The sequence below is a fragment of the Scleropages formosus genome, chromosome 7, assembly GCF_900964775.1.
Source record: "Scleropages formosus chromosome 7, fSclFor1.1, whole genome shotgun sequence".
Classification (NCBI taxonomy): Eukaryota; Metazoa; Chordata; class Actinopteri; order Osteoglossiformes; family Osteoglossidae; genus Scleropages; species Scleropages formosus.
In genome coordinates, this window is record NC_041812.1 from 28,184,573 (window position 1) to 28,206,730 (window position 22,158).

General features: G+C 45.7%; 1 pseudogene; it reads right to left on the minus strand.

Moving 5' to 3' along the window:
* Positions 1 to 6,518: 6,518 nt before the first annotated feature.
* Positions 6,519 to 20,603, minus strand: LOC108934724 (DNA-dependent protein kinase catalytic subunit-like; annotated as a pseudogene).
* Positions 20,604 to 22,158: the final 1,555 nt, after the last annotated feature.

Sequence of the window (22,158 nt, forward strand, 5' to 3'; positions counted from 1 at the left end):
GTGGCAGAATGGGAGGTGGTGGTGAAGTTGGCAAAAAGTAGATATAGACACCAATTAAAAGAAGAAACATTGATCGGAACGAAACATATCCTGGGTCTTAATAAACGAACAGAAAACAGTGAGGAAAAAGACAGGGTCAAAACAGTAACCTGTCTGGGGCCAGCAAATAGCCACCGGACATACGCACAAGTAAGAAACACGGAACAGAACAGAGTAGGAACGGGTAGGACAGGTAAAACAATAGCACAAGTACATAGGGAAGCAGACACACCACCTAGGGCTCCACAGGACAGACAGACAGAGTGGGACAAAAGGAAAAACAAAACAAAGAGAAAGTGGCTACAGTGAAGTAAATAAACAGAATGACAAAGGGAAGGAGACGGAAGAAACAGGTAAGGGAACGGGAGGAAAGGGACAGAGACGTACAGGACCTATAAGAACCAGCACCAGCGTAGGGTCCCAGGAGGTAGCAATAATTGAGGCCCTCCCAGAGAGCAGAACAGTTGTGGAAAAACAGACAAGCGGGGAGGGAAACAGACAGACTACAGTGGAAAGGACACACAATTTACTGAAAGTAGAACAGGCCATAGGCGGCAGTGCAACACTCAGTACAGAAAGGGGTGTGGAACAGGAGCAAACAGATAACAAAAGAAACATGCACAGGAGCCGGAGCCCCCCCCCCCCCCGTCAATTCGGAGGAGGAATTGGTGCCACAGACTGCAGTAGCACTTCGGACAGCTACACGACATTCGGCCACGGAGAGAAAGATTGCAGAGTGGGAATCAGAAGTAAGGGAACCGACCGTAATTATAGGGGATAGGAAGAATCGTAGGCACCACGCCGAACGGGGTTCAGGTAGACAGCTACCCAGAGGCCAACTTCTTTCACATAGCCAAAATACACACACACACACACACACACACACACACACACACACACACACTTTCTGAACCGCTTGTCCCATACAGGGTCACGGGGAACCAGAGCCTAACCCGGCAACACAGGGCAGAAGGCCAGAGGGGGAGGGGACACACCCAGGACGGGACGCCAGTCCGCCGCAAGGCACCCCAAGCGGGACTCGAACCCCAGACCCACCGGAGAGCAGGACTGTGGTCCAACCCACTGCGCCACCGCGCCCCCTCCATAGCCAAAATATTAGGAAAAAAAAAAAAAGAGACAGACACACACCTCCAGACACAACAGGTAATATTAGCTGCAGGACTGCATAACTGTCTGCAACAACCGTACAAGACAGTTATCGAGCGATTACAGCACATGTGGAGGGCGGCAAGGGAAACTTTCCCAAATGCCTCCATACACACGCCCCTGATACAATACTCGGACATGTTACCCAGGGAGCAACAGAACACACTGGACGCCATCAACAGACACACTGAGCAACACGGGAGTTCATTACCGATGATCAACAAACTTCTCTTCAAAGTCGACCGTCTTAACGTAACACGGTGGACAACAGGAACAGCGCATTTGACCGTCGGACACTGACTGGACCAGTTAAACTTTTAAGGGTGGAGACGTGCGACAAAAACACAAAGCACACCAACATTATCAACTTGTCCAAAACGTTCACCCTGACAAAACCGGAAGAGGAACTTCTGGAGAGAGGCCTCACTTTCATTCCCACACCAGATGGACCAGATTTGGGGGAATTCCTCAGGGACATCCATTCATACAACAGAAAATTAAAACTATTAGACTACTTCAATTTCCAACAAAAGAAACGGCCAACCCCATTTACCAAATCATCTGCATGGGAACCAAATTTGAAACAAGTCAGTCCCAATATCCGGAAATTAATCAAATACAACAATAAAATAATACGATCCATCACACACACACACACACACACACACACACACACACACATACAACCAAAAACGTAACCTCAGCCCACCCTTAAGGGGGGCAATACAGACACTAAAGAAAAACAAACACATAGTCTTTAACCTGGCAGGCAAAGGTTCTGCAATCGTAATAATGGACGCACAACACGACAAATACGAGGCCACTCGACAACTAAGTAATAGGGAATATTACACTCCGCTCCCTCATCCACTGGGACCGGAAACAAGTCGAGATTTTAACACAGTTACAAATTAAACAGCACATAACAAAGAAACAAAAACATTACTTAATGGGACCTGAAATTCCGTGGGCCTGAAATTTCTACCTCCTCCCAAAAATACAAGCAGACCCCGAAACATTGACGATCCCTGGAGAGATCCCCAAAGGAAGACCTACAGTGTCAGACTGCAATACTGAAACGTACCATATAGCAGAGTACATTGACAGCTACCTGAACCCTCTGTCCCAGCTACATCCCAGCTACCTGAAGGACACATAGGACTTCATTAGCAAGCTGGAGAACGTTTCCGTTCCAGAGGATGCAATTTTATTCACTATTGACATCAACAGCCTGTACACAAACATTGCCACAGATCTGGGCCTAGAAGCGGTAAGGAGACTCTTCAACAAGTATCCAGACCCGAATAGACCAGATGTGGAAATACTAAAACTACTGGACATAAGCCTAACCAGAAACGACTTTGTATTCGACTCCAAAAGCTACTTACAGATCCAGGGCACAGCAATGGGCAAGAAATTTGCAGCACCTACGCTAAGATATACATAAAAAAAAAAATTTCCCACTCGCCCCCTCCCTTTTTTTGCGGGCGGTCTTACTCCTTCAAGCTCGGGTCCTCTACCAGAGGCCTGGGAGCTTGAGGGTTCTGCGCAGTATCTTAGCTGTTCTTAGGACCGCGCTTTTCTGGACAGAGATCTCGGATGTTGTTCCCGGGATCTGCTGGAGCCACTCTCCCAGCTTAGGGGTCACAGCCCCAAGTGTTCCGATTACCACGGGGACCACTGTTGCCTTCACCTTCCACATCTTTTCTAGCTCCTCTCTCAGTCCTTGGTATATCTCAAGCTTCTCATGTTCTTTCTTCCTGATGTTGCCATCACTTGGGATGGCGACATCTATCACTACGGCTTTCTTCCTCTGTTTGTCCACCACTACTATGTCCGGTTGGTTAGCCATTACCAATTTGTCAGTCTGGATCTGGAAGTCCCACAGGATCTTAGCTTGGTCATTCTCAACCACCCTTGGGGGTGTATCCCACTTTGATCCTGGGACTTCCAGCCCGTACTCGGCACAGATGTTCCTGTACACTATGCCAGCCACTTGGTTATGGCGTTCCATGTATGCCTTGCCTGCTAGCATCTTACACCCTGCTGTTGTGTGCTGGATTGTCTCAGGGGCATCTTTGCACAGCCTGCACCTGGGGTCCTGCCTGGTGCGGTAGACCCCGGCCTTTATTGATCTTGTACGTAGAGCTTGTTCCTGTGCTGCTATGATTAGTGCCTCTGTGCTGTCTTTCAGTCCAGCTTTGTCCAGCCACTGGTATGATTTTTCGATATCAGCCACTTCTTCAATCTGCCGGTGGTACATACCGTGTAGGGGTTTGTCCTTCCATGATGGTTCCTGTTCTTCCTCGTCCTCCTTCTCGGGTTTCTGCTGCCTGAGGTATTCACTAAGTATCTTATCAGTCGGGGCCATCTTCCTGATGTAGTCAAGGATCTTTGTTGTTTCATCCTGGATAGCAGCTCTGACACTTACTAGTCCTCGGCCTCCTTCTTTCCGCGTAGTGTACAGCCTCAGGGTGCTGGATTTGGGGTGAAACCCTCCACGCATTGTCAGGAGCTTCCTTGTCTTGATGTTAGTGGCTTCTATCTCCTCTTTTGGCCAGCTTATTATGCCAGCGGGGTATCTGATGACCGGCAGGGCGTAGGTGTTGATAGCCCGGACCTTGTCTTTCCCATTCAGCTGACTTCTCAGGACTTGCCTTACTCTCTGCAGGTATTTGGCGGTTGCTGCTTTCCTTGCGGCCTCTTCATGATTCCCATGCGCCTGCGGGATTCCAAGGTACTTGTAGCTGTCCTCAACATCTGCTATGTTGCCTTCTGGTAGTACAATCCCCTCAGTTCTGACTACCTTCCCTCTCTTTGTTACCACCTGACTACACTTATCCAATCCGAATGACATTCCGATGTCATTGCTGTAGATCCTGGTGGTGTGGATCAGGGAATCGATGTCTCGTTCACTCTTGGCATACAGCTTGATGTCATCCATTTAGAGAAGGTGACTGATGTTTGCTCCATTCCGTAGTCGGTATCCGTAGCCAGTCACGGTGATGATCTGGCTGAGGGGGTTCAGGCCTATGCAGAACAGCAGTGGGGACAATGTATCTCCTTGGTAGATGCTGCACTTGATGGTGACTTGTGCAATTTGCTTGGAGTTGGCCTCTAGGGTTGTTTTCCACTGCCCCATTGAGTTCCTGATGAAGGCTCTTAGTGTCCTGTTGATCTTGTATAGTTCTAAGCATTCCAGGATCCATGAGTGAGGCATTGAGTCATAGGCTTTCTTGTAGTCAATCCAGGGGGTGCACAGGTTAGTCTGTCTAGTCTTGCAGTCTCGAGTGACTGTTCTGTCTACCAGTAGCTGGTGTTTTGCTCCTCTGGTGTTTCTACCAATTCCTTTCTGGGCCCCACTCATGTATTGAGCCATATGCCTGTAACCAGCCATATACCTGAGAGCAGCTTCCATGTTGTGCAGAGGCAGGTTATGGGGCGATAGTTGGATGGGACTGCTCCTTTCTGGGGGTCCTTCAGGATCAGGGCTGTCCGGCCTTCTGCTAACCATTCAGGGTGGGTCCCATCCATTAGCAGCTGATTCATTTGTGTTGCCATGGGCTCATGGAGTGCAGTTAGCTTCTTTAGCCAGAAGGCATGGATCATGTCAGGACCTGGTGCTGTCCAGTTCTTCATACTTGAGACTCTTTCTTGGATGTCTGCCACTGTGATGGTTACTGAATCCTGTTCAAGGAGGTTGCTGTAGTCTGCTCTTAGATCCACTAGCCACTGGGCTTTGTTGTTATGTGATGCCTCCTTCTCCCATCTGTTTTTCCAGTATTGCTCAGTCTCCAACCTTGGTGGGTCCACTCTCATGTTATTACCCTGCCACTGAGAGTGCACTTTGGATGGTTCTGTGGAGAACATCTGGTTTATTCCTCTGCCCTCTATCTCTCTTGTGTACCTCTTCAGGCAGTTAGCCAAGGCTGTGAGCTTTTGCTTGGCAGTTTCTAAGGCCTCAGCTATAGACAGCTTGTTGTACTTCTTAGGCAGGGTCTTCATAACACCTTTCTGCAGTTCCGATAGCTGGCTAATTTCCCTTCGTGCTGCCTTGATCTTGGCCTCTAGCCTTCTTTTCCATGGAGGATACTGCTTCTTATTCATCTTGTAGCCAAGCATCTCAAGGATCACTGTTGCTCTGTTATACATCAGCTGGTTGGTCTCAGTAGGGATTGTTCATAGTGCTGCATTCACATCTTCTAGTAGACTTTCAGTAGGTACTTCACTTGGTCTTGGTAATTAGCCACAGGGGCTCCAGGTGTCCTTCTTATCCATGATCTTATCTCTTAGGTCAGCTGCTCTTGCATTCAGCTTACAAGGGCTCATTGTTCTTAGGGCTTAGTACCTGATCTCAGAGTGTGGAGATGATGATATCTCCCCCCTGACCTGTCCTGGCTCCCCGTTGCATAACATTTTTGTTGTACCTCATCAATCTCTAGTTGTAATAGCAGTTGTTGTAACACTGAGCTATTAGTTGTTTAGGCATTAGACTTGATGTTGGGTTTCAAAGTATCCATAGGTCCACATCCTCTTCATGTAACCTCTTTCCCTGGGTTTACTTGTATAGTAGCATTCCCACAGTTCCCTATTCTCATATAGTAACCCACTTATCATCAGCATGTCCTGGTTCCCCAACATCTGGCAAAGACCTTGTTAATCCAGGCGACATCAGAGCCAGCATGACTCTCTTTGTTTGTTTTGCTCTCATATCCAAGGTAGGCAGACCCCCTACTGGAGACAGGCCATGATCAGGATTCAAACTCCAGTTTAACAAGTGAAAGACAGCAATCTTACCACTACACTATCCAGCCACTCATACATAGATGGCAGACTGGGAGCAAACATTATTTGACAAATGCCCAATCAAACCACTTCTCTACTACAGATATCTAGATGACATTTTGGGGCACAGGAGAAGGAAAAAAAAAAAAAAACCATTTGGCATTGCCATCATGCAGCTCCATGATGCAAGACCAAGCGGCTTAATTTCCTCTGCCAACCACAGGTTGTCAACATGGCTATTTCACTGAGGTAGGCAATGCAAATGCATCACTTGACAAAGTACTCTGAAAGAGTACACCGAACTGAAGAGAACAATAAAAGCGAGAGAAATAAAAAGAAACGACAAGGATGAGATAAAAAAAAAAAAAAAAATTTATTTCCACAATTGTAAGCAAAAGCATTTTGTCCAGCAATTTTGCAGTAACACAGGCCACTGCTAGGAAAATTGACCACTGAAATGTTTACCCAATTTTGGTGTAAATTACATTAGAGATAGTAACCAGGAGACAAAAGTTGTAAACATAAAATCACACCCAGGCTTCCCAGCCTGTCCAAACCTTTCCCAGTATGTTTGGGTCTGTGGCCTGGTCCAGCAGGCAGTCAACCTGGGTTTCCACAGACAGCCCATCATCTGCTTCGCGGGCTTGAACGTTGTGCTCCACCTCTCCTCGTGCCACTGCCAACATACCTTTGCAAGCCAGATCCTTCTCAAAGCCCAGCTGTAGTTCTTCACTTTAAAGACAAACACAGAACAACGTTCTTCACAATTTTCATCTACTTCAGGTTCAGTTTTCCAGTATTTGCACTTTGGTAATATTGGATGGCCAATTTGTATGTCTAGAGTGTTCAGTTATGTAAATATGCTAAGGCTAATGTACAATTAAAACTGATACACTGTATACTAATGTAACCGAATGCAGAAAACCAGCTTAATGTGCCACTGTAGATATTCAGCGCCCTGCGACTTCAGATAATTTGGGATTCACAGTGTATTCAGTTAACAGCTCTGATCAGAGTCTGGTTGTTCCATGAGCACAGCCTTTCAACTAAATTCATATGTGACACATTTCAATTCTCAAAGAGACTCAGATGACAGAAAGCTACATCCTGCTGCCTTTGGTGATAGTCATTAAGGCAGCTCACTTTGTTCTTCTTAGGAACGGGGATGATGATGGTGTTTCTGAAACAAGTGGGTACAGTTGAGCTTTTTAAGGAGGTGTTAAATATGTCCGTGAAGACAGTAGCCAGCTGCTCACTGCATGTTTTTAAAAACTTGCCCTGAAATTCCGTCCGGTCCAGCAGCTTTGCGGATGTTGACTCAGCTAAAAGTTCTTCTCACCTGTGCCACAGAGACGGTGAGACTGGCGTTATCATGTACTGTGGGGATGTGCAGTGGGGGGGGGGTCTTTGTTCTCGAACTCGAAGCGGCCATAAAGCGCATTTAGTTCGTCTGGGAGAGACGCAGCGGCACCTGTCAACAACCGCCTTTGTGGTTTATAATCCGTTAATGTTTGGATTCCCTGTCACAGGCTACGTTCATCTTGAGTGCAGTTAAACTGCGATTCCACCTTCCTGCTATATTCCCGTTTCGCGCTGGTGATGGCTTTGCGGAGCTCGCACTTGCTCTTCTTGTACGCATCTGTGCCTCCGGACTGAAATGCGCAAGTTCGCGTGCGGATCTTATTTCGGAGGTTATCCACGGTTTTTGGTTAGGGAATAAGTGTACTGTTTCATGTGGTATGCAGACATTTACACAGAACCCGATGAAGTCCCTGACCACTGCGGCATACTTGTCCAGACTGGAGGATAAGTTTCTGAACATGTCCCAGTCCACGGAGTCAAAGCAGTCCTGGAGCCTTTCCTCCGCTTCTGGTGTCCAGCGCTGTACAGTGCGTGTCACAGGTTCCTCTCGCTTCAGTTTCTGCTTGTAGATCGGGAGCGGCAGAATCGAGGCGTGATCTGACTGCCCGAGGTGTGGACGCAGCAGGAAGCGGTATGCACCTTTGTGTGAAGTGTAGCAGTGGTTGAGGGTGTTTGAGCCTCTGGTGGGGCAGGAGATGTGCTGATGGTACTTGGGGTACGCTTTCCTGAAATCGGCTTGGTTAAAGTCCCCAGAGATAACGAACAGTCCATCTGGGTGCTTGTTCTTGTACTTAGCTGACGATGTGGTACAGTTCGTTCAGAGCGCTGTGTGTGTGTTCCCTTGGGGTGGGATGTAAACTGCGGCCACGAGCGCAGCCGAGAACTTCCTGGGCAGGTAGAACGGTCAGCATTTGATCAGGAGGTATTCAAGGTCTGGAGTGCAGTTCTGCGCAATCACTTCCGCATTCGTGTACCATGCGTTGTTAGTAAGAAAGCACACGCCCCCTCCTCTCTTTTTCCCCAATGAATCAGTCCGATCTGCACGGTAAATTGAGAACTCCTCGGCTGGACCGCATGGTCAGGTGTGTTGGCGGTGAGCCACGTCTCCGTAAAGCAGAAAACACAGCAGTTCCATAAATCTCTTCGGAATTTAAGTCGCCCTCTGAGATCGTCCAATTTGTTGTCCGGAGACTGAACGTTGGACAGGAAAATGTCGGGCATTGGAGGTCATAGCCCGCGGCGTTTCGCTGTCACCTGAATGCCGGCCCTGCAGCCCAGTTTCCAAGATCGCGTCTTCTGTGTGGTCTCAGGTGGGATGCGGTCATGATGTTGTTCGCGGCAGAGCGAAGGTAGCGAGTTCAGCTCTCTAACCCTAAGACTTGCGTCTGATCGCACTGCTTCATGTATTTGCAGAAGTGTTTGGCGGTCATAAGTAACAAGAGAATAAACTGGCTGGAAGAACAGTGACACAGACAAAATAATATACACCAAACTAACAAGTCTGCGAGGAGAAGCAATCAACATGTCGCCTCGCACCGGTGCCATGTTACAGACATCAGGTAACTGGGCACCGCTGTATTGTTTCTTTGTGGTCAAACTACTGCATGGGTAGCATGTTCACTAAGAATGGAGAGTTATGGGCTGAAGGTAACTCATTAACTCCCCAGTGTGGCAACACCACGGAAGGATTAAGAGCTGTACATGGAACATTGGTCTTTCCAGTTGAGAAAGAAGAATCAAAAGCCCTTTCTAGACTCCGTAGCAAGTAAAGACAGTAACTGTCAAGTTAATCCTCCAAAACTTCAACATGGTTCTATGACTGAATGTTAATAATGCCGGCTCATGAACCAGGTCCCTCTGCGAGACTTCTGTGCCAACAATCCAGATGGTCCACTGCTTTAAGAAACCCTTACGCAGCATTCTGCACACAAAAGAAATGAGTTTATCTGTTCTTCCAGATGTTTCACTGCAAGATTCACAGCCTTTTGCTAATCAGAGAGAACAAGAAAAATGTAGTTTTGCAGCCTTGTATGGCAAAGGCATTTGGACAGAAGGCTCTAATTCCTAAACCTTAAAGGAGGACAGCATGACCACTCCAGTGGTATGTTGACCAAAATCCATAAAACTATGGGTGGGGTCAGAAAGAAATTCCAGAGGCAGGCAACGAAGCAATGAAAGACACGTACCTGTGTGGCAGTTCCGAAGGCATGACCAAAGTCAATTCCAATCATTCCTCCCATCTCCATGTTGATCAAGAAGTTGGACAAATGGCGGTCTCCGATGCCGAAGAGCCAATGACTAATGCACATGAGGGCACGTGATGCCGTGAAGTGGGACCTCAAGAAGAGGAAGGCCTCTGGTGATGTGCTCATCTTGATGAAAGCTCTCCTGAACAGTGGAGACACTCAAATCAATGATCAGAGGCTTACAGATCATTCCAGTAAAGCCCAACTTCTCTTGTGTCTAGAGCCATAACAGTCTGCCTTGGGCTGGTAAACAAAGTTGGGTTTTGCAAATTGGTGGAAGACCAGAAAAAAGAAAAAAATTTCTGTGAATGGTTTTGTTTGGCCAATAAGGAAAGTGGAGTACAGTGACACAACATCAGTACTTTATCTGCATCAGAATCCCTGTACTGTTCTACACTCGGCACCATAAACTGAATCACATGTAAAACCAGGGTTCTGAGTTTCTTATGGTCAACGTCACCTCATCGTCCTTTGTACTTAGAATGGCTTAAAGTTCTTACCCTCATCCCCTAAGCCGATCATTATCTGTGCTGGTCCTGTGAATGTAACTTAACTCATGTGAAGCGTAAAAAAAAGTACATACCTACACTGCATTTCTGCAACTTAGTTTCTATTATTACTGGGATGATGCTGAATGCTCGCCTTAGAAGATCCTCTGGTACAAGATTCTCTATTTTCTTGAAATTGGCTACAGTCTCATCTCGTTTGGCTTTCCTTTGAGATATAAGATCATTCAATGAGAATCAAAACCATAGTAAAATAAATAGAAACGCCAAAGATCCTGCTGAGGATACACAGCTATACTAATACATTTTACATCAATATTAGCACAAGTTTAATGAAGCCACTTTAAATTCTGAATAAGACTTTTTAAAAACATTATTTAAGTTTTTTTTTGTTCATCTTTATCAAGAGTGCTAAAGATTGCAAGTTATATTGCATGTTTAAGTCCAGGCTCACAAACAGAAAAATTAATTAACAGAAACATAGTTCTAAGGTGAGGCAGCTGACAGAAGAGCTTTGCAGCCCGCACACACACACACACACACACACACACACACACACACACACACTTTCAGAACCGCTTGTCCAATACAGGGTCGCGGGGAACCGGAGCCCAACCCGGCAACACAGGGCGTAAGGCTGAAGAGGGAGGGGACACACCCAGGACGGGACGCCAGTCCGTCGCAAGGCACCCCAAGTGGGACTCGAACCCCAGACCCACCGGAGAGCAGGACCCGGTCCAACCCACTGCGCCACTGCACCCCCCACATTAAAATATAATGCATATTAATTAATGATAAAATAAATTTTTAAAAAATTATTTTATGAAGTCAACTTGTGATAGTGTATGTGTAGAACGGCTTGAGGAAGATGATAGCCAAATGTAACATTTAAATAATGAAAAACTGGAAGATTAAAATACAATGGTGCAAAACGGGATGAAACACAAACAAGTGAGTACGCAAGTAACACCATAGAATGTCAGAGAGCATGACAATACTAATGCAACAGTATTTACTTGTAAAGTTCCGCATAGTGCGGGACCCCTGCAGTCTTCCCAGCCACTTTCCCAGCCAGGTCTCAAAGGTCTTCAGGGGTCTGCAGCACAGACAAGTGCAGATAAATACAAGTTTTGTTTCAGTATAAATGCAAAATCAGCTTTCTACAATAATGCATTCAATAACCCATTTGCTTTGAACTAGTCACATTTATTAAGGCAGCAGGGACTTTTTTCCAAAGCAACTTACAATGGTAAGACACCTATTAAGCCATTTAGAGAGCTGAGGAATTTTAATAGAGGAATATAAAGTAGGTACCTTGCTAAAGTGAACTACAGCAGTAGCAGAAACCTGAACCTACAACCTTTGGGTCAAAAGGCAGCAGCTGTAACCACTATGCTACCAGCTGCTCTGTGCCTTTTAAAAGCTGAACAATTAAGGCAGTCCAGATGAAATTAACAACTTTTTTTCAGTGTTTCCAAACACTTTTACCATGGCAACTCATCAACACGTTTCAAACGCAGGGAGGTTCTCGGTTCTGGCTCCATTGTGGTGGAATAACCTTCCCCTTTCACTCAGAACTGTGGAAACTCTTGTCTACATTTAAGAAGGGTTTGAAAACTCCCATTTTCGCTCAAGATCTCTCCAGCTCATGTATGGTGTAAATGTTCATGCACCGTAACTTTATGAGCATCACCAGATAAAGCCTTTAATCAGCCGCTACTCCGGCATTGTATTTGCTTGTTTGTGTATCTTCCATCCATCCATCCATCTTCCTCCGCTTTTATCCGGGGCCGGGTCGCGGGGGCAGCAGTCCGAGCAGAGTCCTCCAGACTTCCCTCTCCCCGCACACCTCCTCCAGTTCCTCTGGGGGAACCCCGAGGCGTTCCCAGGCCAGCCGGGAGACATAGTCTCTCCAACGTGTCCTGGGTCTGCCCCGAGGCCTCCTCCCAGTGGGACAAGCCCGGAACACCTCCCCAGGGAGGCGTCCAGGAGGCATCCGGAACAGATGCCCGAGCCACCTCAACTGGCTTCTCTCGATGCGGAGGAGCAGCGGCTCTACTCCGAGCTCCTCCCGGGTGACTGAGCTCCTCACCCTATCCCTAAGGGTGCGCCCAGCCACTCTGCGGAGGAAACTCATTTCTGCCGCTTGTATCCGCGATCTCATTCTTTCGGTCATGATCCAGAGTTCATGACCATAGGTGAGGGTAGGAACGTAGATCGACCGGTAAATTGAGAGCTTCGCCTTACGACTCAGCTCCCTCTTCACCACAACAGACCGGTACAATGACCGCATTACTGCGGACGCCGCAGCGATCCGTTTGTCAACCTGCAGCTCCATTTTTCCCTCACTCCTGAACAAGACCCCGAGATACTTAAACTCCTCCACTTGAGGGAGCAACTCCCCCCTAACCCGTTTGTGTATCTTATAATATTAAAAAAAAATTAAAAATAAAATTGGTAGGAGGGTATCAGGATTTGTCTTGTCTTGTGCACCTACCTGAACGATGAACCTCAGTGCAGCAAGTGGTAGGTAACAAACTAGGTTTGCTTGAGTCACATGTCTGCAGCCAGGTCTCTTTCTCTTAATATAATGCACAAATTGTACTTTTGCTGAGATGAATGCCGCTTTGGACAAAAGCATATGCTAAATGAATAAATGAAAATGTGGCTCCAAACACTTGGGATAAAATCCAGACACGAGAACTTAAATTGATGTGAAGATGCCATTAAAAGTCCTGAAATGACACCCATGAGTTACAGACTTTGCACCAGGGACCTTCGCAGGTCTGTGAAGGTAAACGTTAAGCGCAGGCTAAGACAGTACCTCTCTGCATCGTTGCGATCTTCCTCAGACATCCTGCTGCGAAGGAAATCCTTCAAGGTGCAGGTATTTTCCATCCACTCAATGAGACCAACGCTGAGGGCATAACCACAATGTATCGGACAGATATCGCACGGATGCTGCACAACGTTTCCTAGACACAAACCCATGGACACCATAACTAAACATTGTGCGTTACTGACCATTGAGAGCTGACCTTAGAGTCGAGGCTAATTTGTTGAAATAATCAACACCCCACACTAAACTGGTAAATTTCTTAATTTGATTTATTCTTGAAAGTCAACTAAATGATTAGAGTGATATCCAGCATAGTTAACATTAATCAACATTAATCTGTAAGTGACCTAATGAATTTGCTACATAAATTTCACTGACTAGATCCAAAAATCACGGTCATTATTTAAAATGCAGGGGGGCGTGGTGGCGCAGTGGGTTGGACCGCAGTCCTGCTCTCCGGTGGGTCTGGGGTTCGAGTCCCGCTTGGGGTGCCTTGCGACAGACTGGCGTCCCGTCCTGGGTGTGTCCCCTCCCCCTCCGGCCTTACGCCCTGTGTTGCCGGGTAGGCTCCGGTTCCCTGTGACCCCGTATGGGACAAGCGGTTCTGAAAATGTGTGTGTGTGTGTGTGTGTGTGTGTGTGTGTGTGTGTGTGTGTGTGTGTATTTAAAATGCTGAGACAATAAAACAAAATTGCAAAATGTATAACAAAAAAAGAATTAGGACAGTTGTATTACAGCAATAACCACACACACACAGAAAAATACGAAAATGAGAGAATGCACCGTGTTGTCATGGGGACGACTTTATAGACGCAGAGCGCCATGCTCTTCTGAGAGCAGGTGGCGTCACTCCGAAGGATGGTGTTCATGCTGCTAAAAAGCTGCTTGATGCGCTGGTCCTGCCGCAAGTCTTCACCACCCTTTACCAGGAACGGATACTCACGCTCATCGTCTCCCCGGATGATGAGTCGCTTAGGCTTCCGAATGGAGGTCATGACCTTCACCTGAAGGAACGCAGGGCAACATCAGCAGCTCATACAGGCATTCAAGGGCCTGTACATGCACATGCATGCACGCACAAAACCATACATGCCCGTTCGTCAAAACCACTGATCTTCGCATGATACTCCGGCAGGAGTTTGGAGTTGCCATCATATTGTCCTATGAGAGAAAACACAAAAAACATTTAACTAGATGAATCTCATGAAAATGATAAACTCGGTTATGAGGCACTTTCGTTGGGTGCCACTTCAGTAGCAAGTCAGTACATGCTGTTCATACCATAAACATCTTCAACATTAGCCATCTTATCGATCACTGACACTCAGGAACATGCAAACTGTAAACACTGTGGAACTGAGTTGAACTGAAGTGATTTCACACTCCTACTCTGTGTGGGTGTTCTTTACTGCCATCAGTCAGTTTGGAGGGTAAATATGGGATTTGTTCCCTCTGCAACAGAGAAACTTCAGAAAATGGAGAAGGAAATGCAATTACATTTATTCATGTAGCTGACACTTTTCTCAAAAGCAGCTTACAATGTTAAGATCACAATTATTACATGCTTACAATCATTTACCCAGCTGAGTAATTTTACCAGAGCAATTTAGGATAAGTACCTTACTCAAGGGTACTAAAGCCAGAGGTGGGGATCAAGCCTGCAACCTTCGAGTCCAAAGGCAGTAGTGCTAACCGCTACACTACCAGCTGTCCCCTATCAATTAAAAATGAGACAAAAACATTCTTATCTTTGAAAATTAGTAATTTAGCTTAATAGCACAAGGGGCTACTCTACAAGGGCACAGGGGAACTGGGCAAACAGCACCCTGCTACAGGCCTTCATGTGGTTCAGTGATGCCCACAGAATGAAAAGAAATGGCAGTTTGTAGCACTTGTACCTGGGATCTCTAGTTCACTGCGCAGCATCTCCACTCGGAAGTCACTCATCCACAGGGAATACTCCTTCAGGTTCCCCGGCTCCTTCAGGTTGCTTTGGAAATGTCACATTTTGGTCACCAAGTCATTAACCAGCTTTAAGAAACCCACGTCCCCCTTCTTCGCAAAGAGGCGGGACCCATCTGAACCGAACAATTTCTCGATTTCTTTCGCAAATCTCTGCAAACAAAAACATGAAGAAAGTATTTACTTGTAATTTTTCATTTTAATTTGAATAGTGGAATCCTCAAATACTTCTGAGGTTCTATAGTAGGTGCATTTTCCTTAAGATTTCTGCAAAAAGGTAACTGCACCTGTATAAACTTCTTGCGGAAGGAGCCAACGCCCACGGCTCTGTGATCCCCCAACGCAGATAACATGTCGTCAAACATCCGTTTTATCATCGTCCTGTCTGGACTTTGTTTCTCCAGTTCATTCTTCACACTGTCCCACCAGTCCTGGTGTAAATTGTGGAACACAGATTACATTTACTTTTTTTTTCTTCTAAAAAGCATACATGCAGCTACTTGTGTAATGCACACTGGTTTCTACTGCGGTATGAAATAAACCGAATGTACTCAGGATTCACATCTGCCTCTAAATCTCCCATGCTAGTGTAATGTGCATTACATTTTTCTTTTGTTCTTGGAGATGTACGGCGCTTTGGAGAAAGGCATCCTCTAACTGAACAGATGTAATTTACTTAACTGATGCATTTCTCCAAAGCAGAGGTGAGACCATTAAGATGTCTTCAAATTTCATTGATTAACACACAGCTTCTGAGAAAGACTGACAGAGAAAATATAATTTACCCTGAAAACCATGTCTGGGTTTGTCAGCTGCTGCAAAGCATCTACAAAGTCCTTCACAACTCACACACACACACACACATTTTCAGAACCGCTTGTCCCTTACGGGGTCACGGGGAACCGGAGCCTACCCGGTAACACAGGGCGGAAGGCCGGAGGAGGAAGGGGACACACCCAGGACGGGACGCCAGACCGCCGCAAGGCACCCCAAGCGGGACTTGAACCCCAAACCCACCGGAGAGCAGGACTGCGGTCCAACCCACTGCGCCACCGCACCCCCCATTCCTTCACAACTCCATTTTCATCAAGTTGGGACTTCAACCTGCCAGAGATAAACCTGACGTTTCAAAGCAACAGCCATAATGAATGAATTATACAATATTATTGTGTGTGTGTGTGTGTGTGTGTTTACTTTCATTTCAGTTATTCAGCATGCACAGAGGACCTGTTAGACAGTCTCTTCAGGCTCTTTGACAGGACTCCAATGATACCTGGTGACAAACTGCTTGTTCCTATGCCCAGTCGAAGAGTTGTCAAACATGTAGCTTTCGTAGCTGATCATGAAAGGGTACACAAGGGCCTGTGGGTACACTTCCGCTATGTCTGCGATAACCTGCTACACAGCCACTGCCTCTAGTTTGTCCAAGAGTGCCATCATCTGGCTGATCCAAGAAATAAGCTGCCAGCACAGTACAGATGATACCTGACAACAAGAGTGATAAAGACCAGACAAAACTTTTCAAAATGTTTAACAAAATGGGGAGGGGAAGAAAAAAAAAAAAAAAAAAGGAAAAAAAAGGAAAAACCATCCTTAACCTGTGCTCCGCCAACATAAAAACAACTAACCTCTTTGGCCATGAGACTCAAGGTCTCTGGGGGTAACAGTTCAAAGATATGTAAAAGCCGTGGGAACTTCATTCGAGCCTCTTTGGAGTTCAGCTTCAGGGCTTTTATGAGCATCTCCACCACAAGAGCAGGGAAAGTTGGAAGTTCAGGAAACTCAGAAACTGGAAATGAAAACAAGCTGTTATAAACTGTAATACTGGGCAGATTTACGTCACACAACCATTGAAGGACAGTGCAAATATTTATTTAATTTCTGTGGAATGTCTGCATACATATAATTTCTGCCAACAAAAACGTTCATTTACAATCCTTTGCATGACACAAAGTGTCTGGCCACTGTCTGCACATGCTTACTGAGAAAGCTCCATAGCCCGGATCGGTTGTTTATATACGAAAACACCTTTATGCATCATAACAAAATATTCACATTTACTCATTCAGCTGATGCTTTTCTCCAAAGTGACTAACAATGCAAATCTACCTCCAATTATTTACTCATTTGTACAGCTGGGTAATTTCTAGCAGAGCAATTCAGGGTAAGTACCTTGCTCAAGGGTACTACAGCCAGAGGTGGGATTTAAACCAGCGCCCTTTGGGTCCAAAGGCAGAAGTTGTACCTACGCTACCAGCTGTCCTGACAACCTGTTGTTGCTTTAACAAGATAATAGATGCACTGATGTAAGAATGAGGCAAAACCATTGGAAAAGGGACCAAGTGGGTGAGGTTCACATTTAAGCCACACACTAAATTTATTCATTCATTTACAACAATTACAGTTAGCTGGGCAATTTTTGCTGTATCAGTTCAAGGTAAGTACCTTGCCCAAGGGTATTACAGCAGAAGTTAATATTTGAACCTATAACCTTCAAGTCTAGAGGCAACAGCTGTAACCACTGTGACACCTGCTGCCCCCACAGTACATGAACATAAAGAGCACAAAAGGGCAATCACCATCTGGGCTCTTCTCCTCCTCACGGAGTCGTTGGTCACAGAAGTTTGCGAGGGCCATGTAGGCTTTGATGGCCTCAGGGGTGTCCATGTGAGAACTGGAGAGGGACTCCATTTTCTCATCCACCGTTCTAACTGCGCTGCGCAGGAGCTCCAATGCACGGCACCGCAAGACCGACCACCATCTGAGTGGCGCCAAGAGTGGGATTTATTATCTTCAACTTACCTTCACATTCTAACCACAATGCTTTCATCCCAGTGGTGTTCAGTGTGGGATTTATCACCTTCAATGACATTAGCAATTACACTGATAGTTTTACAGTACAAAATGGTTTAATCTGATTGGTGTTAAAAGTGGGACTAATCGCCTTCCAACAGCTACATCATCAATTGTGCTTATACAATCACGTTGTAAATAGAACGGCTTCATCTCAGTGGGGGTTGTTGCGTCACCAAAAGCACGACTGACAATTTACCTGTTGAGTGCAAACAGATGATGACCCAGACATCTTCAGCAGTCTCTCCACTTTATCATTTCCAAGCTTTTCCAGTACGGTTACGTCCTTGCTTACTGCTGAGGCCATGATGCAGAACGTGGTGCCCAATAAAATCCTCTGCTCCAGGTAAACCTGGCACGTTGCATTGTCCACCTCAATCTCTTCTGCAAGATGCAACACACTGTGACTTTCCAAGTTTGCATGAACTTGTTTTCTCTGCATACTGGGAAGGACAGATCTATTTAGGTGGCTCAATGTTCAAAGTCAGTGGCATGAATTGCATTAGGAAAACAAATTAAATATTCATGACAGCCAAGTGTATTTAACCTTTAGTTAACCATAAAGAAGTGTCAAATGCATGTTCACTGCATCACTTTTTTCACCATCTCTGCTTTCACAAAGTAAACTCCATTTCATGTTTCACAGGATTATTACCTTCCATTGCAGCTTTGAGATTTTGAACCTTTGGGTCCGACTGAACGAAACTTTTGCTGTGGCGTCATCCCAGATTTTCTCTAAGTTAAGCCAACAGTTTGGAATTGTTTCAAAATGATACCTGTGTGCAGATGTCCACAAGTAATAACTGTGTGTCACCATCAAGTTTACTCCTTAAGAGACCAACACTTCCAACTCGCTCAACGCAGACCGCTGTGTAGGAAGCCCAAAGTGACATCTCCACAGTAGAGCAAAAGCATTTCCACTGCTAGAAGATCCAAATGCTCTGCAAGAAGAGCCAACTGAAACTACTTTGGGCTGTAGGACTCAGCAGCTACATGCTGAGCCCATGTAGTAACTGGTTATTGAATCATACAATAAAAAACAATGCAATAGGTTTTTGTTATGTCCATGCATATCATACCAAGTATTATTTCAGAGTACAGTATAATACCTGGGCAGTGTGATGATGAAAAATTACTTAAAACATCGTAAATTTTCATGATGTCAATCAGGCAGTTTTCCTTGGCTTGCAGTGCACAGAGTCACAGCTGTCATGCTGTCATTCTCTCAGTTGTCATAATGAAGAGCAACACTCAGGCTTTGCCAAGACCATTGTGAGAGAAAATTTAATATTCGACATTAGTGCTAAAAGCAAATATAACTATGCAGTATCCAGTAAGGTAGGTGCTTATGGAAAATAATTGAAAGATGTAATGCTGCACGCTGTATCAAGGAGCAGGAATTAACAAAGAGAGACTGGCTGAGAAAATGACTATGTTGAGGCTCTCATACGCAAGTAGACTGAAACAGGGTACGGTGACCGAAGTCTGGAGACAGAACAGATAACGTGTTTGCGTCAAGTGCGGAAAACAGAATAAGGTTCACAGGCTCGGACAATCCCCGGAAAAGAACGAGCCCGTGAAAGCAGAAAGTTACTGAAGGGGCGTATCGCCTCAGCGCAACAGGTGTATAAGTAACTGCTGTATGCTTTGTTCAGAGAGACCCTCGGTACAGAGACCCTCTGCACAGAGACCCTCCCACGTTAACGTATACTGTGCATTAAAGAGAATACATTCTATTGTCCGTGTGGCTCATTTTTCTCCCACAGATTCCTGGGGGCTCGTCCGGGATTGCCTAAAGCTCTTCCGGGGCACAATCCACCAGCCGTGAGGACCCCAAGAAAGGAAGGACGTTCGCTCCCCTAGGAGACCCGTTAGTGACCAAGCCCAATAAAATTTTAGGGCTGGCCTGTCCCACAGACTGTCCTCGGACAGAGTATGGCACAAATTAACTTCGCAACTAAGTATCTGCTTTGACCTACACGAAGGGTGCACTGCAGTAGGTTGGCTGCTTGCGTTTAAAAATAATATAATAATCCAAGATCGTGGGGCAAGGTGATAGTGTCCATATCTTAACCCCTGATCCCATCTACGACCCGGATGGTGAAACTGAGTTTGAAAGATTAATGCAGAAACATGGTCATAATCGGTCCCTGGGATTAGGCCCTAGTGGGCAAAAGAAGAATTGCAGGGAAACGGTAGAGAAGGAAACCGGTACGCCATTTAAGGAGTGTAGAAAATGGAATAAAAAGACAAAAGAGCTCTGGCCGATAGAGGGTTCACTGGACCCTGCACTGATCCAAAAGACAAAAAGTATTTTACAAGAGAAGCAGAGTAGTCGGTGTTGTTGTAATGACATGTACTTAAGTAAGTTTAAAAAGAGTGGGAGACTGTAGCAAAAGAAAAGGCGCTCGAAACAGCACAGAAACGTGTGACTGACCTCACTGTTAAACCAAAGTGCGAAAAAGCCAAAAATGAGGCTCGAGCCGCAGTGCTGACAACGTCTGCTCAAGTGTTTCCCGCAGAGGCACCGGGGACCCCAACCAACAGAGAATTCATGAAGGTTGTCGGAGCAACAGGTTTGTTCCAGCTCCTGGCAGAAACACAACCCCTTGCAGTGAATACCCCAGGTCACTCCGAAAAAATACATTACAAGTTCCAGCTAAGCGATCATTGCCCTGTCAAACTATTGGGAAGAGACCTATTGTCCAAACTAGAGGCCATAATCAAGGTCTCCAGAGCAGGTACCAAGCTAACTGCTCCAACCCTGGGACTGTTTACCTTCGCTGTTGAAAAGGCATCTTACCGTGCATGGATGTTGGAGGACAACACTTTGCTGAGCGACATGGTTCCCTCCTCTCAAGAACAGCCAGAATGTTTGCATTGCACTGCATATTATTATTCTGCAGAACAGCACAAAGAACGACAAAGGATGGAAGAGAGATTTTGTGGCAGCGCTTTCCAGGACCACCACAGTGCAGATACCAGTACTTGAAAGCCATACCAAGAAGTGGCGCCACTTTGAGCATCACAGTTATCTGCTCCACGGGACTTAGGTGTTGGCTGTGCTTGTGGTTGAAATGGCTGAAGTTGTAGATCCAGCGCTGCAGCCAGCTGCTCTCCGTCTTCGTCTCTTTGTGCGGCTCCTTCAGCAGCTTGGTGGCCAGCGCAAAGTTATTCTGAAGTGATTATTATTACAAGTGTGAGAAACAACAATTATTGTAAAACATGACATTATTTTATATATATATACACACACACACACATTTTCAGAGCTGCTTGTCCCAGACAGGGTCGCAGGGAACCGGAGCCTACCCGGCAACACAGGGCATAAGGCCAGAGGGGGAGGGGATACACCCAGGACAGGACGCCAGTCTGCCACAAGGCACCCCAAGCAGGACTCGAACCCCAGACCCACCCAAGAGCAGGACCCAGTCCAACCCACTGCGCCACCGCCCCCCCCAAGTATTTTATATATAACTGTTAAAAATGCAAACATTTTCACAGTTCTTGATGTCAAGCCCAAAGAGTTGGGTGCAAAGATTCAATTCCATTTATTTTCATAGAGAATTCTGCTCACACAGTGACAGAGTGCTGAACCAACCATCAGAGGCACAATAAGTAAGCCAAGGTCTTTGTGATGCTAACAGCCTTCTAAAATACAGGAGCTCAACGTGTCACCTGCTTTCTGGCACTGTCAGCCATCCTCAACTTCATACTGAACTTGCAGTCCTTAATCATCACATTCAAGTTCTCTGGCTTCTGAGAGTTGACTTCTTGCATTATACCATCATTCTCAGCCACTTCCATGTCTACGGGGGTTGAGCTCGTCAGTCTCTCTGCAATCTTGTCCAGAAAGAAACACCTGGGAAAAAGAGGAATATGCACTTGAGTTTTTTTTTTTTTTTTTTATTAAATAAACTGACAAATTTGTTAATTTCACTAGGAACTCTGGCTACAATTGTGAGAAACTATGAAGAACCCAGAGAGTCACATTCCTGTGAATGAGCATGGATGACGACCACAAGACCGATATGCTACTCGACATTTTGGCATCAGGATATCGACTGGTCCAGACTGCTAGGAAACACTTCAGAGAATGTGGCGACACTTGGAGAGTGATTAAAACATGTTTTGGATGGTTCTTGCCATTCAACAACTTTTAGTTTTTTTTTTTATACTGGAAAACAAACTTTCCTGATGCCTCTTTCAGTGCTATTAAAACAGTGGAAATAATTTAGATATACAGTTTTCTATGTAAAACAGAAAAAGGGAAACGGTAAGAGGAATTCTGCATGTTTGGGGGGGAAAAAAAAAGCAGTTGAAACTTTACAGACTCAGAAATGCTCCATTTATTACTTACATAAATTAAAGGCAATTAAGTGTTAATTTTAAAATAAAT